At 35.7% G+C, this 19,708-nt stretch overlaps 1 pseudogene; it reads right to left on the bottom strand.

Annotated features, from left to right (window-relative positions):
- Positions 1-2,397: 2,397 nt before the first annotated feature.
- LOC149185006 (leucine-rich repeat receptor protein kinase HPCA1-like) overlaps positions 2,398-19,708 on the bottom strand; it is a 62,339-nt pseudogene continuing 45,028 nt past the window's right edge.

Genomic DNA, 19,708 nt, shown 5'->3' with positions numbered 1-19,708 from the left:
GTATAAATAGGGCACAAAACTAGATTTTATCTCCCCTCTAACTTTTCTCTCTCTCTCTCTCTCTCTCTCTCTCTCTCTCTCTCTCCTTTGACTTTTGCTGAATTTCTTCTTCTTATTGCATAAATTTCGATGTGAATGAGTGAGTGGGTGATTGGTATCCAAAGTGGTCGAGTTTCCTTCTATTTATACACATCTAGGAGGCTGAATAACTGCCCCTAGGGTTGACTTGTCCAAGGAGGGTCGACTTCGTCTTGTGGAGGACAAATTGACTCTTTTGACTCAAATAAAAATAATTTTATTTTTCTTCCAAGAAGTCCAAATGGGACTTTGACTCAAATATGTTTCTTTGACTCATATTAAGTTTTCTTTTGGCTCAATAAACCTTAGAAGCATGAAGAACATGCTTTGACTAGAAATAAAATAATAATATTCATCATAATAAATGAATATAATAATTACATCAATATTACATTTGAATTTCATTACGAAGACCCACACTAGATACATTTTCAACGTGAGAGGGAAAGGGCGAGGGGAAGTAGGGAGGGAGGGAGGAAGTGAGTGGAGGATGGAGAGAGGCACAAAGTGAGGGAAATAGAGAGGTAGAGAGAGTGAAATAAATTGAAGGAGGGGGGTAGTTAGAGAAAGAGAGTGAGGGAGAGTAACAAATATAAGACAAAGTGGGTGAGAGTGAGTGGGGTAGAGAAATATAGACATGGAGGGAGAGATAGAGAGGTGAAGAGAAAGGAGGCAAGGTAAAGGGGGAGATATTAAGCAAGTGATCAAGCAAAAGAGAGAGGGGGCAAAGGAAGAGAGGGGCGAGAGTTCAAATGTTTTCCTAATAAGAATGCATTCACATTATTGTTGGGTATGTTTTTTTTTGCAACATGAATGTGTACACATTCTTGTTGGATAAAATATTTTTCCCAACAGGAACACATGTACATTCTTGATTATTTTTTTTTCCAACAAGAATGTGACATTTTTACCCAACATGAACACACATGTTCCTAAAGCACACATGCATTATTTTCAATTTAATTATTTTTGGGGACAAGACTTATAACTCTAATGCACATGTTTTTTGAGTTGATTTCTTTAGATATAGGTCTACGATGGTAAACCTAGTTGTGGTTGCACTAGAAATACATTGAAACTTCCATTTTTTTTTACAAGCTATCAATATATCATTTCTTATATTTTTTTTCTATAGGATAGGTAATCATTTGTCGATGAAAGTATAGAAAATTATGGATTTAATTGTGTAGATTCCAAATATATAATTATTTTAAAAAGTTCCTAAGAAAAATATGTTCCTTAACACTCTATAAATTGTGCATAAGAAAAATATGTTCCTTAACACTCTATAAATTTTTATAGCGAAATTCCATTGTTTATGTACTCAAACTTAACACTAACAAAAACATATGCATCACATTTTACATGAAAAATAACTGTCTTATTACATATACAAATTATATATTTGGTAAGTTAATACATTTTTTTACATTTCATCTTTCTACACCATATTCAAATTCATTGTATAATTACTTCAAATAATCTCTCAAAATTAACAAAGTGTTATTTTTCCATATTTACATCCTCATTAACACATCATGAAATATCATCATTAATTTACATCCACCCATATATATTCCTCCAAACATAAAACACTTTCAGCGAACCATAATTAAGAAAACTTTAAAACTTACATTAAAAAAAATAATAATGCTTCCCCACAAACATGGGCCAATCAGTATTAATATTTAGATATATTCATTTTCTCAAAGAATGCATTCATTTTCTCCGGAAATGCATTCTATTTTTTATTCCTTTGCAACCTCTTTGCTTCAATTTTTATTATACTTTCATATTAATTTTTGCATGATACAACACTAATCATCATATCATGTGACAATACCTTATGACTCAATGTTCTTGCCTTTGACATCTTTCATTTAATCACGTCATTATAACACAATTTACATGGTTTAATCGAATATTATTCAAGCTGAGTTATGTCCGGGGACTCTAATTATGTGATTTATTTAATAATTAAGAAAAATACATAAAAAAATTATGTGAATTTCAATTGTAATATAAATTAACATAGATTTATTTTAAATACGGATAACAATAAGAGAGATTTAATTTTGTCACTTGCAATTTTTTTATGAGCAAATATTATTTAAATATTTTATATAGTTATTTTTTTTAGATTTTAATTTTAATTTATATGAGCAAAATTTCAACTTTGATGACAAACATACATAATTACACATCATATTGAGCTATAAAATAAACCTCTCCTCTTAATCATTCTACAACCCAATAAAATAAACTTTTGATTTTAATTATTTTTATTTGAGAAAATTACATTACAATTTTGTTTATACGTTAGAATTTCCAGTAATACAATTTCCAGTAATACAACACCAAAACTGTATACGTTAGAATTTCCAGTAATACAACACCAAAACTGTATACGTCGCTCTTGTGACTCAGTTGCTGCGTCATGTAATACTCCGGATCCAGGTACCCCTGCCCAACTCATTATTGTTCAGCATTTCACCGTTGAAAGCTAGACGCATTTTATAGTTTCGAATGAAGAGAGATTTTATTTTAAAAAGATTAGTGGTAACAAAATATGAATTAACATTTCCCTAATTCAACCCACTCATTCAAATTACAATGTTTAAAACAATCCATCCATACCAATTAAAGTTATTCACTCAACTAATTTAACTTGTATTCGGATTCACGCAAATACATCCCTAAGTTTTCATAGAGTCAAAGTTTCAGTGGAGAGTGTATGGCAGTTGTAACACTTTAGATCTGGAAAAGTTGGAAAGGTAATTTGGAAGTGTGCTGATGATACTTACAATGGTTCCTTTGACTTGAGTCGATACATAACTTTTATCCCCGGTGTTACCAAAAAGTTTGGAAAGTCCGAAGTCGGCTACCTTGGCAACCATGTTGTCGTCGAGCAAGATGTTGGAGCACTTGACGTCTCTGTGTATTATGGGCGGATCCGCAAGCTCGTGAAGGTATGCCAATCCCCTAGCTGCCCCTAATGCGATATTCATCCTCTTGCTCCAATCAAGACGACTTCCGGTTTTGCCTGTTAATTGAATGGACAAAATACTTTTGTTGAATCGCGGCCAATTTCTCTGGTGAGCTAAGCAAATAGACAGGAACCAAAAGAGGATGAGATGTGAGAAGAAAATTACCTGAGAGATTATCTCTCAGCGTTCCATTTGGGATGTAGTCATATACAAGCATTTGCTCCGACCCTTCCTCGAAACAAAATCCAACGAGTCCCACCAGATTCTTATGATGAACGCGAGACAAGAGTTCTAGTTCCGTACTAAATTCTGCAACACCTTGGTTAGACTCTTTCTTTGCCAAACTAGAGCTAAGATAGCAATAAGAGTTGTTGATCTGCATTTTCTTAAAAACCCTAAAACAACTCTTCTTCTATCAAGCATTCAAGTTGTCTTGATGATGGATCCCGGTTGGGATTTGAAACGTTGGCAGAAAATGGTTCTTACTGTGGATTCTCCGGTGACTAAGTCGAAAATAATAAACCACAAAAGTCTTAAATCCAAAAAATTTAAAATTATTTTGAAGCATTTAAATGTACATTTTCCTAGTTTATAAACACAAGATAGTTTAACTATTAAAATAAGTTAATAACTTAATATTTAAATTCAAAGATATTTAACAAGGTTGAAATCTTATTTATATACCTAATAATAATAATTTTTACCATCCATCACTAATAATAACTATCTTATTTATTAAGTTAAAAATTATATTAATAACTATCTTATTTATTAAGTTAAAAATTATATTTATCATTTTTTTCAAGATTGTTAGCACTACCGGAGAAAAAAGTTTTTTTCCACAACATTTTTCTGGTTATTTTTAACCAAAATTTGGAGTTTCATTTGTTTAGTTTAAAGAATTCTACTGTTTCAGGGTTTTTTAGGCAGTTAAATCTATTTAAATACAAAAATATATTTTAAACAACAAAAAATCACTTTTCTACTTGAAATTATATTGCTTTATGAAAAAACTATTTCGACTATAAATCAGATTATACTTAATTTTAAATATTAAAAATATTAACATATCAGTATATTTTTTTTACTATTATTGAAGTTTTGATTATACTTTCAGTACAGTTTAAATTTTTGAGATTGCTTAATTTTAAATATTTTATAAAATTTAAATTATAAATTTAATTATATTAAAACTTTTTTATATGGAAAATTGGTTTATTTTAAAACATTTATTTACTAGAGTAAATATTTATTTTTGTTATTTATAATCAAATAAAATATATTTAAAATCAAAACCAAAATGTGATGTCAATACATGAAAATTTCAAATAAATATCATAGATATATCCATTTAAATTCATCATATTATAGTCGATCGATTAGGCAATGGTAATTTTAGGCCTCTGATTTCTTCATAGATAAATCCATATCATCTGGAGTCCCAATCCCCTGTTTCCCCAGTTAAACCAATCAGAAATGACTCCAATCCCCTGTTACCCCAGTTAAACCAATCAGAAATTTTGCAGAGTATCCCCTGTTTCCCAGTTAAACTAATCAAAATTTATGGAGTCAGAGGCTGCAATATTAAATTAGTATACATTCATCCTAATTAAAGTCGGTAGTAGATTTGGGGTTGGTAGTTTTTCACCCCTCTCATCACTCCACAAATCTAAACTCTTTTCGAGTCACAAATGACAATCCCCTGTTTTCCATCAGTTTAACCAATTGAAATTATGCATGGTCCTAAATATAATTGATCTGCATTGAGTGGTTTCATTCATGTGGGGAGAGGAGCTAGTTGATGGCGTGACTGTTTATCGCTCTCAGTTATCCGAGATTAAGGTTAGAGCTTGTTTTTACTGTACAAATAGCTTATATGACACTACTACACTTTTATACCTTGCCATAGCCTCCTGAGCCAATCTCGTTATCCCTGGAGAAATTGTTGGTGGCCATTTTTAGTGTTTGAAACGAGAAAACTCTGATAGTTTTGAGTTTGGGAGAATCTCCACTATGTTGACTGCTTGCTGCATCCCAAGAAGATGAAGAAAGCTAACAAAAATTAGTTTCTGTTTCCAACACCAATTTACATATGTAAAAAGCAGAAGCAGATTCTCAGATTCCCCAACAATAGGATCTCATACCGAATGGGTTTGATAATTCAATGGCCTTTGCTGCTTTCTTCCTTTGCCATAACGCGTAAATGCCTACGACGATGATGGCACAGATCAACACTGCTACACCAACTGCTATTCCAATTATTGCCCATGTATTTAGAGACCTCGACCCTTCTGAAATCAAACAGCCAGCAAAATAGTTCATACATACGTACACTACACTTTAAAAGATGCCATATTTGTCGAAAACTTGAACTAAGAGTAAAGTTACAGTTCCTCACCTCTTAAAAATATGTAAGACGATGGTATTAAATAATAAGTTCCAAATTCCTCAGGCGGTCTGTATCTTTGATTGCTTAAAGAAAAACCAAGATTTATGATTTCCGATGGCTCAAAAGACTTCCTTCCGGACGGTGGAAAAAGCTGGACTACTATATTCAGATACATGTTGGCATCAAACCGCATGCAACAGAGATATACTGACCCCTTTGTCAAGTTTAATTGCGTCCATAGAGATTTCTCTAGCTTTTGAAATCTGTTAATATTCGTCAAAGTTGAAAAGGAGGGAGCTCTTAAGACAATGGTGCCGACATATGGTATTGCACACTGACAACTCTGAGGATTAACTTTCTCTGAATCTTCAGTACAGTTGGTATCGTTTCCGCAATGCGCCATATCAGTGTGGTAGGACGTGTCTTCAGCATCGTCATCAGGGCGGCATATGGGGCTATTTGATAGGAATGTTTGGGAATCACAAACTGGGTTACCTTCAAGTCTGCATGGCCGAAAAAAAACAGATATTTACATTAATGAAATTGAAGGTGTACAACTTTGGAATAGAAGTTGATTAATATCGCATCATTTAATTGTCAGAAAGTTTCACATATCCAAAGATTTTTTTCCCTCTTCCCCTTCTAGTCCTATAGATACTACAAGCTTTCTCATACATATAGATGAATCAGAAATCCACATGAATCAATTTAGAGGGTTATCATGGAAATCCGTACGCCCAAGTCTTGGTAAGGTTTTTCCCCCATGGAACATCCGTGATGTTGTTGTATCGAAGGTCTATCAATTGGAGCTGCTGACTGACACTTCCTTCCAAAATTGAGAGAAGCCCATCTATAGAATTGTTGGAGAGAATCCTACGCCATTGGAAAACGAAGATCACTGAATTTTCAAGTTTGATCTTTCAACAATGTAACATTGAAGGTACTGCACAGAAAATATTAAATACACTTACATTGTCTCAAGTTGCGGTGAGCTAAAAACTTCAGAAGAAAGCTGCCCATTCAAATTACTGTTTTCTATCACACTATAGAACAAGGCAAAGGGAAAGGAAAAACCAGTTAGTTCGAAAGATAGTAAAGCTTAATTTATGTTGTATTTCAAACCCCTTGAACTTACATGGTGGTCAAAGATGCGAGAGCAGATAACCAGGTGGGCACATGGGAAACATCGAATGAATTGTTACTCAAGTCCCTATAAAAGCAAATACCGTACACATGAATATTGGAAGTCTTAACTTATAAAATCAATTCGAGATCTTTTGAGCAGAGTTTGAACTTTCTACTTACAAGTACTGAAGATCTTTCATCAAAGATAAGTCAGGTATATAACCGTTGAGCTGATTATTTGATAGATGCCTGAAAAAATGCAGACAGTTGTTAGGTATTTTTAATGGAGAAATACCAAAACCAGATAAAATAACTACCACAGAGACAATGCTCTGTTTCTTCTGTCCAGGATCTTTTGCAGAGAACCTCTTTTTAAAAAAATTAACTCAGAACACAGTCCATTACACAGTCACAAAAAAAAACTTCTATTGATTTAAAACAAAAAAAAACTGATACATGCTTCATCCTCTGTGCAGAGAGGGATTCACTAAACAAACTCTGTCTCTGTATTTTCTTGTTTTCCACTGCTGTGGATGTTACATAAACAGTTTCAAAAACATTCCTGTGTTTTTCATTGCCAGACCAACATTACAGCACTGCTGTGCATATACAAAAGGAAAATCGCACTCTCGTGCGTAGCCACCCCACTCACAACATAAAGAAAACTACGTACCAAAAAAAACTAACGCACGTCAACATACATAACAATATAAAGAAAACATATATGAAAATATGTGGGACGTATGCCCATAACTATATTAACTATATGCCCATAACTAAAATTAAAGGCATGCCCATAACGTATTAAAAGTCCTCCACCAAAAAAAACGACACACATTAAACTCTATTTAATTCCTCCCACGGCGGTCAACGTATGAAACTTGATTTGACGCGGGCGGAGGGCAACTTTGGAAAGTCAACGGCTGAGATTATGCGTCCAGATCGCTGAGCTGATCCGACGTGGTTCGCACACCAACCTCCAGCAAACCAAACGACCTTTACCGTCCGGGGAAAGTGGTTTTGGTGTTCGTACTGGGGACGCGTGGTGGAGAGTGATGGTGTTCGGAGCCTCCGCTACGGAAACCGCCAAACGCCAAGGGTGGTGCGGGGAAACCACGGTTCTCCAGAAAACCACCGCGTTGTTCAAAATTACAATTTAACACTCCCCTTTAATTTTAACAGCCGCGCGTTCGGTCATTCCCAAACACTTTCTCAAAAATTCGAAACTCTTCTGAACCAGTGGCTTTGTCAAGATGTCTGCAACCTGTTCCTGGGTCCTGCAATGTTCGAGGACAATTTCTCCATTGTTCACTAATTCTCTGATGTAGTGAAACCTTGTATCGATGTGTTTCGTTCTCTTATGAAACACTGAATTCTTTGACAAAGCAATAGCAGAGCTATTGTCACAAAAGACCACTGTTGCTTTTGCCTGCTCTTGGCCTAAGCTTCTCAACATCCTTCTCATCCATACTGCCTGACATGCTGCTGCTGTCGCTGCCACATATTCTGCCTCTGCTGTAGACAATGCTACTATGGACTGCTTCTTAGAAGCCCATGAGATGGCTCCTGAACCCATATTAAAAACATAACCGGAAGTGCTCTTCCGATCATCTACACTTCCAGCCCAATCGCTATCTGTGTACCCAACCAAATCTGAATGTTCTGAGGCATGATATAGAATTCCAAACATTTTGGTACCTTTGACATACCTCAAAATTCTCTTTGCTGCCTGCCAATGTGCCTCCTTCGGCCTCTCCATAAATCTGGAAATCAAACTAACAGCATACATAATATCAGGCCTAGTTGCTGTTAAATACATAAGGCTGCCCACAATGCTTTTGTACAGGCTAGGATCAAAATCCTTGCTGCTGTCCTCTCTGCTGAGCTTTAATCCCATCACTGTGGGAGTGATTGCTGCCTTGCACTCTTGCATGTTAAATCTGCCCAAAACTTGATTTACATATCTTGCTTGAGATATAAAAATTCCTTTTTCATTTTGATCTACTTCTATGCCTAAGAAGTATCTCAACAAACCCATGTCAGTCATTTCAAATTCATTCTTCATGACTGATTTAAAATTCTCAATAAGATACATATCATTTCCAGTGAAAATAACATCATCTACATACAAGACAATAATTAAAATTTTACCATCCTTTTCCTTGATGTAGACTGTGGGTTCTCCTTCACATTTGTCAAATTCGTTGTCCAATAGATATGAATCTATCCGGCTGTACCATGCTCTTAGCGCTTGCTTCAGCCCATAAAGAGCTTTCTTCAATTTGCACACTTTGTGCTCTTCACCTTTCTTCTCATAGCCGAGAGGCTGTTCCACATAGACCTCTTCCATTAACACTCCATTTAGGAATGCTGACTTCACGTCCATTTGGTAGACTTTCCATTTGTTTTGAGCTACTATGGACAGCACTGCTCTCACGGTTTCCATTCTTGCAACCGGTGCGAAAGTCTCCTCATAATCTCTCCCATACTGCTGCTTGTACCCTTTGACAACCAGCCTTGCTTTATGCCTTTCAATCTTGCCTTCAGCATTGCTCTTGGTCTTGTAGACCCATTTCACACCAATGACTTCTTTGCCTTTTGGTAACTCAACCAAATCCCATGTTTTGTTTCTCTCTATGGCATTGATTTCCTCATCCATAGCTTCTATCCATTTCCTATCTTTAATTGCTTCTTCGAAATGAATAGGATCATCAACATGACAATACAAGGCAAATAAGGAATTCATTCCTTCATCATAAATGTCACTTAGATTTCTAAATTTCTTACCTCTTTCATTTGGTGTGCAAGTGCTTGAAGATGCACTTGAATTTCCTCCTTGTGGTGTGCTTGGAGAAGCACTCTCATTTATCCTCAATGGTGTCCCTTGCTGTCCTTGTGTTGGCGCTGCTGTTTGGGGATGCATTTTAGCCACCTCCTCTTCATCTTCATCATGAGACAAACAGTTTTTGACATTCACTGTTTTCTCTATGCTTCCATCCCAAGCTTCCTCTTCAATAAATTGAACATCCCTGCTGACAAAGAACTTCTTGGTAGATGGAATGTACAGCCTGTAGGCTTTGGATTCATCACTGTATCCAATGAAGATGCATTTCTCCCCTTTGCTATCCAACTTCCTCCTTAGCTGATCTGGTATGTGTGCATAGGCCACACACCCAAAAACTCTCATGTGGGTGACTCCTTGCTTTCTCCCACTCCATGCCTCTTCTGGCACTTTGTTCATGACTGCTTTTGTAGGACACCTGTTCAAAATATAAACTGCACAATGTACAGCTTCAGCCCAATACTCATTTGGCAAATGCTTTGCCTTCAACATGCTCCTTGCCATATCCATGATGGTCCTGTTCTTCCTTTCAGCAACTCCATTTTGCTGTGGGGTGTACCGAGTTGTAAACTGTTTATGAATTCCATTTTCTCTACAAAACTTTAGGAATTCATTGGAGATATACTCACCTCCTCTATCAGTTCTCAAAACTTTTATATGCAGCCTGCTTTGATTCTCCACAAGTGCTTTGAAATTTTGGAATTTCTCAAATACTTCACTTTTGTTTTTAAGGAAATATGCCCAAGTTTTTCTTGTAAAGTCATCAATGAATGTTAAGAAATATAGGCTGCCTGCTAATGATGGAGCTTGCATTGGTCCACACAAATCTGAGTGGATAATCTCTAAGGGTGCCTTTGCCCTTATACTTTTCCCTGAAGGAAAACTCTCTCTATGTTGTTTGCCCAATATACAACCTTCACAAAGGCTGTCCGACTTCTCTATCAATGGTAATCCCTTTACCATTCCTTTTCTGCTCAATAAGTTTAGACCTCCAAAATTTAGATGCCCGAATCTCAAGTGCCATAACCAGTTCTCATCCTTTGGCACGCTTTGGAAGGCCTCTTGGGTGACTGCTGCAATTTCTCCTTTGTTTTTCAAATCTGCCCTGATCCGGAGAGGGAACATCCTGTTCCTCGTCATCTTCACTTCAGCAATGCATCTTTTGCTGGGTGGTATGTCCATGATGGTGCACACATCATTTACAAAGTAAACATTGTAACCCTTTTGGACAAGCTGTCCAATACTCAAGAGGTTACATCTCATTCCGGGGACATAGTAGACATCTGCTATGGTTTTCCTTTCTCCTTGTTTTGTAAATATTTTTACCTCCCCTTTTCCCATAACAGACACTTTACTATCAGTTCCTAGTGTGACCTCTGATTTCAAATTCTGATTTAAGGCTGAAAAGAGGGCTATATTCCCTGTCATATGGTTGCTGCAACCTGAGTCTAAAAACCATATGTCTTCACTATGTGTTTCAGCCATGTTACAAGCTAACAGGACATTTTCTTGACTGCTGTTTTCTCTTGTAACATTTGCATTTTGTCTGCTGTTCATATCATGCTGTTTCTTTCTACAATCACTAGCATAATGTCCATACTTTTTGCAATAATAGCATTGAACATTAGATTTATCATACCTTTGTCCTTGAGCCTGATACTGATCTCTTTGTTGGCTGCTGCCTTGACCTTGGTTCTGATTTGGATTGCTGCCTCTTCCTTGTGCATTTGATGGGCTGTTCCTTCCACCTCTGTTCTGGCTTCTGCCTCTTCCTCTTCGGTTTCCTCTTCCTTGACCCCTTCCTCTTCCAAAGGACATCTGGGTCTTGAAGGCTTGCTCTAGAGATGATTTTTCATTCCTACTCAACCTATGCTCATGTGTTATCAGTGATGCATGTAGCTCATCAACTGAATAATTTGAGAGATCCTTTGTCTCTTCAATGGTGGTAACTATGGCATCAAACTTTGAGGGTAAGACCCTCAATATTTTCTCCACAATCCTTCTATCTTCAATGGTTTCTCCATGAGTTCTCATTTGTGTGATTACACCAATCACATGAGTGAAGAATGAGTCAATGTTATCTGACTCCTTCATGTTCAAGTTTTCAAAATCCTTTCTCAGCAATTGTAGTTTTGTTGTCTTCACTCTCTCCATGCCTTGATAGGCTGTCTTGAGGGTTTTCCATGCTTCATTTGATGTTTTAGCTGCTGCTATCCTTGGAAATATACTCTGGTCTACTGCTAGATGCAACAATAAAATGGCTTTTGCATCCTTCTTCCTATTGCTCTTCAGGAGATCTCTCTCTCCCTGAGTTAGTGCATTGAACTCATTTTCATCTGCTGGTTCTTCAAAACCATCTTCAACTATTTCCCATAAATCTTGAGAGGCAAACAGGGCTCTCATAGTTATTGACCAGTAGTCATAGTTCTTCCCATTAAACTGTGGGAGCTGGGTGTTAAACATACCCATACCAGTTCTTGTGCTAGCCATTCCTTGACTGTGTATATTTTTTAAAACAACTAACTGTCTTCAGCAATAACAAAAGAAATGCTTTTGAAGAATACCTGAATCCTTCGCTGTCTGAGTCTTCTGTCTGCCTGAGAAGTTTTGCTGCAGCAACAACCTTCTCCCTTCAGCTTCTTTAACTTCTTTAAAGAGCCTGAGCCTTGCTCTGATACCACTGTTAGGTATTTTTAATGGAGAAATACCAAAACCAGATAAAATAACTACCACAGAGACAATGCTCTGTTTCTTCTGTCCAGGATCTTTTGCAGAGAACCTCTTTTTAAAAAAATTAACTTAGAACATAGTCCATTACACAGTCACAAAAAAAACTTCTATTGATTTAAAACAAAAAAAAACTGATACATGCTTCATCCTCTGTGCAGAGAGGGATTCACTAAACAAACTCTGTCTCTGTATTTTCTTGTTTTCCACTCCTGTGGATGTTACATAAACAGTTTCAAAAACATTCCTGTGTTTTTCATTGCCAGACCAACATTACAGCACTGTTGTGCATATACAAAAGGAAAATCGCACTCTCGTGCGTAGCCACCCCACTCACAACATAAAGAAAACTACGTACCAAAAAAAACTAACGCACGTCAACATACATAACAATATAAAGAAAACATATATGAAAATATGTGGGACGTATGCCCATAACTATATTAACTATATGCCCATAACTAAAATTAAAGGCATGCCCATAACGTATTAAAAGTCCTCCACCAAAAAAAACGACACACATTAAACTCTATTTAATTCCTCCCACGGCGGTCAACGTATGAAACTTGATTTGACGCGGGCGGAGGGCAACTTTGGAAAGTCAACGGCTGAGATTATGCGTCCAGATCGCTGAGCTGATCCGACGTGGTTCGCACACCAACCTCCAGCAAACCAAACGACCTTTACCGTCCGGGGAAAGTGGTTTTGGTGTTCGTACTGGGGACGCGTGGCGGAGAGTGATGGTGTTCGGAGCCTCCGCTACGGAAACCGCCAAACACCAAGGGTGGTGCGGGGAAACCACGGTTCTCCAAAAAACCACCGCGCTGTTCAAAATTACAATTTAACAACAGTCAATGAATTCTTTTGGTCAATAGCTATGATCTAACATCTCTGAACAGGCGCAATACAGCGTTGATCTTACAATTCATTAATATTTTCCAAGCGTGCGATGTCGGACGGAATTGGGCCTTCCAAAGAGTTTCGATCAAGCCTCCTGTTAATCATAAAGCAAGATTTAATAGATGGCCTGTCAAGATATTGAGAACTAAGCAGCAAAAATATTGCTGCAGTATTTTAGATTATCAGAGTAAGAGAACATCGTTACATTGGACAGCCCTGCGTGTGAATACGTTTCACATCTTACATTCCCTGCTTATGAACACTCTTGACAGAAAAGCGATAGATACTCTTAGATATTTAAGATTCCACAGAAAAGCTATGGAAATTTGTCCTATTACCCCAGAAAAATTTCATTTTATCTTTAGAACATATTAATTAAAACAGTAATGCTTACATTTCCTAAACCTCACACATCTCTCATCCTTCAGGCCCTTCTACGCACATCACGTGAAAGTATATTTCACTTGCAATAATTTCCTTTGGGCATCTCTAATTTGTTTTCCTTTTTCTACCATGCTGAATGGGTAATTAGTTAGAATGGGTAATGGGTAATTGGTTAGAATGGGTAATAGTTAGAGTAATTTGACCCAGGCTTCAGATCAAATGTAACTGCTGCTGCTATAACACTAAGAGAATATCCAGTGATTAACTCCTAGAGAGCAAAAACAAGATATACCAAGAATTTATCTCTATTAGAACTAAGACTCCAAGTGACTACTCCTTTAGCGCCAAAAATATTCCCCATAAAATTTGAAACCAAATAGAAAATTGACCTCCCAAACCAAAAATATAAACTTTATTTCCAACAGGTCACCAAAGAGTAGTTGGGGACTTGTGTACTTTGAAATCTAATGGAAATAGATATGGGAGACTCACAGGACAGTCAAGGATGATACAGTCCCAATAGTTGAGGGGATCTTTCCTGTGAATGAATTGTCATCAAATAACCTGCAAAGAGTGGACAGTGGCTTTATGTTGAGAATCTAATTTGATCAAAATAGTTTTTTTTTTAACCACATGGTGAATCGGTAACTATCAAGTTTAATCCACGGGAGACCTAGGATCAAACCTCATTGCTGCCACTATAACACCAAGAGCATAACCAACCACCTGCAAGTCGGGTATACTAAGATCCTATGGTTTTAGCAAGAGCACACCCACGGTAGGGGGGTCCGTCCCTCTAGCCGCCACCACAGCAGGTCACTGTACTCAGTGAGATTTGAACTTCAGACCTCTCGGGCTTCGCCCATGTGTCTTACCGTTAAACCACACATCACTGTACTAATTTGATCAAAATAGTTGATCATGAGTTGAATTAAATCCTTACAGTATAATGAATATCGTACTTACACATGTTTTAAGGTCATATTCTCGTGAAAAACCTCCGGTGGAATCGATCCATTCAAATTGTTTTTATTCAAATGGCTTGAAGCATCAACAACATAACCACAAGTTGAAGGTAACAAGGTATAAAGTGCATATTCCTTTACGCAGGTAAAAGTTATCCCAAATAAAAATGTAATACTTACAAGTGACCGCAATTAACAAGCTCTTTCAGCTCGACAGGCAATTCTCCAGCGATGGTATTGTTGGACAAATCGAATAAGTAGAGATTCGTAAGATTACACAAAGATGGAGGAATACCTCCTGATAAATAATTTGAATTCATGTCCCTACCAAAATCAACGATGATTCACAACGTCACAAAGTGTACTTGTGCATAGAAAAAAAGGGTTTTTTGGGAGTATTTTCTTACAGAGTAACCAGTCTCTGCAGTTTACCCAGCTCCTTTGGAATGCGCCCAGAAAACCTACACCCCGTCAATATTCTAAAACGAGCTAAAAATTAGTCGATTGTAAAGAATTCGAACAAGAATACCAACGATTGAATTACAGGGTTCAAAATGCTTACAACGTGTGAAGGTATTGTAAATCACCCAAAGTACTTGGAATCAGTCCTGTCAGGCCTGGATTGTATGACAGATCCCTGCAATGATTACTTTGTTCAGTCAATCTATTTATTATACCCTCTTATTTACCATGCAAACCCAAGAGGTAATTTTTGTTATATTATTCGAATTGCATTTAAAGAAGGAAGATGCTCTGTTTAGAGGGTAACCCTGGAAGATCCATCCCCACTACACTGTGTATTCAAATGTTGGATAAAGTTTACACGGTGCATTAATGGCATTAAATAGAAAGATTATTGCACCCAAGTAAACAAATCTCCGATATACACATGGGGGAGTTCAGCCAAATGAACTTTACTGAGTAACCTCAATATTCATTGGAGAAATGGGTTTAGACAGTATCTACTCTGTGGTACCCTGCAATTACTTCATCAATCAACTTACAGAACTTGTAGTGCTGAAAGCCGCCCAATATCAATTGGCAATTGTCCATTGAGATTCATTGAAGAGAGCGTCCTGTAAAATTTTATCCATGGAAATATTCAGTTAGAAGGAGCTCCCAACGTTTTCTGTAGAGCTCAAGAAAATTCCATAAACGGCATGGATATTCATTTAGTAGACAAGATGTTGTCATGATTTGAAGACGAGATGCACAAAATACTTACAGTGAAGTAATCCGGTTACCGATGCATGAAACGCCATCCATTTTAAACCACACGGATCTCCGCCTTTCCATTTCGACAGTGGGTTTCCCAATTGCATTTTTATCGACAACAGTGTGTCCACTGAACACATTGAAATGCATAATTACCCACTTATTTCAACATTAACACTGTTAAAATTTCTAACGAGTAAATCTACTTATTAGGTGCCCATTGACCAATATCGATAGAGCTCACCATCTCCGGTATCTGTGAATCCTGCAGTAATCACAAAAGAAAAAAGCAAAGGCATGCTGAGGAGGAGCAAAAAAGAAGCAGAGCGGCGAGACATGGCTGACGCAGATACCAGTGAAACAATTAAAACAGAAACATGAAACATATCAGAGATCATCTATATATATTTGAGCTTTATGTCATGTTGGGTTAATTTCCGCGTCGTTCATTCATGTCGTTGACAGAGGTTTACCATTGTAGCCTAAGAGAGTTAAATATGTTTAAGAGTTAATGATATCGTGTCATGTATGGTATGACTATGTAATAAAAATGGTTTATAAATTTGAAGAGTTCCATTGCAAAGTGTTAAATTTGCTAGATGGGTTAAGGTGAATGAAGATATATTTTAAGGGTGATTTTAAACGTAAAGGTTTGCATATTTTTGGATCAAGATTTTAAAATTAAAGTTTTATTATTTAATTTTGGTTCGAATGGGAAGCTTGTTGCAAGGAAAAAAGAAACATATTTAAGTTATAAATTAAATTTGAGGAAACATATTTAAGTTATAAATTAACAAGTTTAATGGCATTGATTTTGAGTTGTGGAAGGGATTTTCTTATATATATATATATATAGATCATATATATATATAGATATTTTTGAGCTTTATGTCATGTTGGGCTAATTTCCACATAGTTCGTTCATGTCGTTGACAGAGGTTTACCATTGTAGCCTAAGAGAGTTAAATATGTTTAAGAGTTAATGATATCGTGTGATCTATGGTATGACTATGTAATAAAAATTGTTTATAAATTTGAAGAATTCCATTGCAAAGTGTTAAATTTGCTAGATTGGTTAAGGTGAATGAAGATATATTTTAAGGGTGATTTTAAACGTAAAGGTTTGCATATTTTTGGATCAAGATTTTAAAATTAAAGTTTTATTATTTAATTTTGGTTCGAATGGGAAGCTTGTTGCAAGGAAAAAAGAAACATATTTAAGCTATAAATTAAATTTGAGGAAACATATTTAAGTTATAAATTAACAAGTTTAATGGCATTGATTTTGAGTTGTGGAAGGGATTTTCTTATGGATTAAGATCTATGGGTGCACTATCTCAACCAAAATTGGTATTAAAGACAAAAGTTATGTGTGCACTATCTCAACCAAAATTGGTATTAAAGACAAAAGTTATGTGTTGATGAAAAGAAAGGCTAGAAACTTTGTTAGGTTGTGCTTGTCCAATCCATAATTATTGAACATTTGTGCCCTCGTTAATAAATTTATTATAAAAAGTTGTTTTTCTTAAAAATGAGTAATGGTGATTACATAGTTTCTCACTTGAATGTATTTAGTATTATTGTGGCCTAGTTGATTTTAGTTGGAGGGAAGATGGTTGAGAAGGACGATTGAATGACACTATTGTGTTCTTTTACAAATTCATGGAACAACTTGATAATGGTCATTGGAAGCACTATAAAGCTATTGAGACTTGATGAGGTCATAGATGTCTTATTCTTAGAGGAGGTGAAGTGAAAAGCTCCTAAATCCACCAATGCAGTCCTAGTTGTTCATGGAAGATCGAAGGACAAAGGAAAAGGAGAGAAAAGGGAGAATCCAATTCTAGTAGCAAATGAAAGTCTCAAATCTCGCAATTGTGTTAAGGTCAAACATTTTAGAAGAGATTGTAAGGGAAGAAAAAAGAGAAAGAAAAAGAATGATGATTATGAAAAAACTTCTCAAGAGAATGGTGGAGATGCCTTTGTTGTAGAGTCTGCAATTTCTGCAGGCTAGAGTGCATGGTTAATAGAATCTGGAGCTTCATTCCTTATTATTTCCCATCAACACTAGTTTTCATTGCATGAGAAATATGATGGTGGGATGGTATGTCTTGATGATGACTCCCTCTCAACATGGTTGATTGTTGTAAAGTCTTGATTAGACTCCTTGATGTCAGCACTTGAGTTTTGCACATTACAGGTTTTAGCACAAAACCTACTATTAGTAAGAACAATTAATGATGTAGGCATGTAGGTTGTTTTCTTTGACAAAGGGTGTAAGATGGTTTGATGAGCTTTGGTGCTCACTAAGAGTGTTCATGAGAGAACTTTATTCCAACTTGATGCATGCACTGTTCAATGTAATAAATTTTAATTTCGATAGCATAGATGTCTATAGGATGTAAACCTTCACGATCAAAACCTTCTAAACAAGTTCTTGTTTCTAAAAACAAGTTGGCCATATGGAACATAATTCTAAGGTAGAAAAGTTGGGTCATAATAATGAGAAGGAACTACAAGCCTTGAAAGAACAAAAATTTCATCGACGGATTGAATAGTCATTCCCTTGAATTTGATTTTCACAAGCATTGCATATACAAAAAACAAAATTGGGTTCAACTCTATTTAGCTCTAACAAATATTTTGGGTTGCTAGACTTAATTCATTCTAATGTTACTATTTGGTCTAGTCAAGATTCCTTCAATTTCTAAGGCTTTGTGTTATGTGTCATTCATTACTGATTATTCTTGAAAGGCATGAATATATTCCTTAGAACTAAATATGAGGTTTTTATTCAATTTAAGGATTTTTAAAAATATTTTGGAAAATCATGTTGTTAGGACAATCAAGATTTTGAACACTAACTAGGATAGATCCAGGGATCAAATTTCTTCACGTGCAAACTGATTTTAGAGTGAAAAAAAAATGTGTAATTTTTTATTGTTTAAATTGTAATTTTGAATGTTATAGATATTACATAACATTTGCATTAAGTCATCTTATCAATGCAAATTAAATTGTTTCTTTTGTTATTAATATATTTTTATATTAATTCATATTAAAATATTTTCTTCATAACCCATATTGGATATTTTATTCTATTCAAAACCTTCTAAACAAGCTCTTGTTTCTAAAAGCAAGCTAGCACTATAGAAGATAATGACATGGTAGCAAAGTTGGGTTGTATTAATGAGAAGGAACTACAAGGCTTGATAAACAAAAACATCGTTGAAGGATTGAATAATCATTCCCTTGAATTTGATTTTTACAGGCATTGCATATGTAGAAAACAAAATTAGGTTCAACTATATTTAGTTCTAACAAATATTTTGGGTTGCTAAACCTAATTCATTTCAGTGTTACTATTTGGTCTAGTAAAAATACCTTCAATTTCTAAGGCTCTTTGTTAAGTGTCATTCATTGATGATTATTCTTGGAAGGCATGGATATATTTTTTAGAACTAAATATGATGTTTTTACTTAATTTAAGGAGTTTAAAAATACTTTGGAAAATCATATTGTTAGGAAAATCAATATTTTGAACACTAATAATGCTAGTGAGTTTTGCTTCGTAGAGTACGATAAGTGTTGTAATGAAAATGGCATTAGAAGACACATGACAACTCCATATACCCTTCAGTAGAATGGAGTTCTAGAACTAATGAACATTATGTTGATGGAAATAACTACGACTACACTTTGTGGAGCTAGCTTAGAGAAGAAGCTATGGAAGAAAGTAGTTGCTATTGCATGTTACTTAATTAGTAAGTATCCCACGTCAAATCTTGTGGATAGAATCCGTATGGGGGTTTGGATGGAAAATAAGTCTTCACTTTAACATCTTCATTTTTCGTTGTTGTGAAGTATATGATCATGTGCCTAAGGATAAGTCAGTGAACTTGGATAACAAGGTTGTCAAGTATATATTCATTTATTATAACATTGGTATGAAAGGGTACAACTTTTCTCGTACTATAGCTAAAAATATTTTGTATAGTAATAATGTTATTTTTAAAGAAGTTAAGCATTCTCCTGCAATTTCTGAATTAGAAAAGGATGAGAAGAAGCTAGTGGTTCAATAAACATCCAAGACCAG

The sequence above is a fragment of the Pinus tabuliformis genome, chromosome 3_2 (assembly GCF_031772625.1).
Source record: "Pinus tabuliformis cultivar Carrire ecotype Pingquan chromosome 3_2, CPIR1, whole genome shotgun sequence".
Classification (NCBI taxonomy): Eukaryota; Viridiplantae; Streptophyta; class Pinopsida; order Pinales; family Pinaceae; genus Pinus; species Pinus tabuliformis.
The sequence above is the reverse complement of the archived record's forward strand: the minus strand, read 5'-3'. Positions and strand labels throughout refer to the sequence as shown.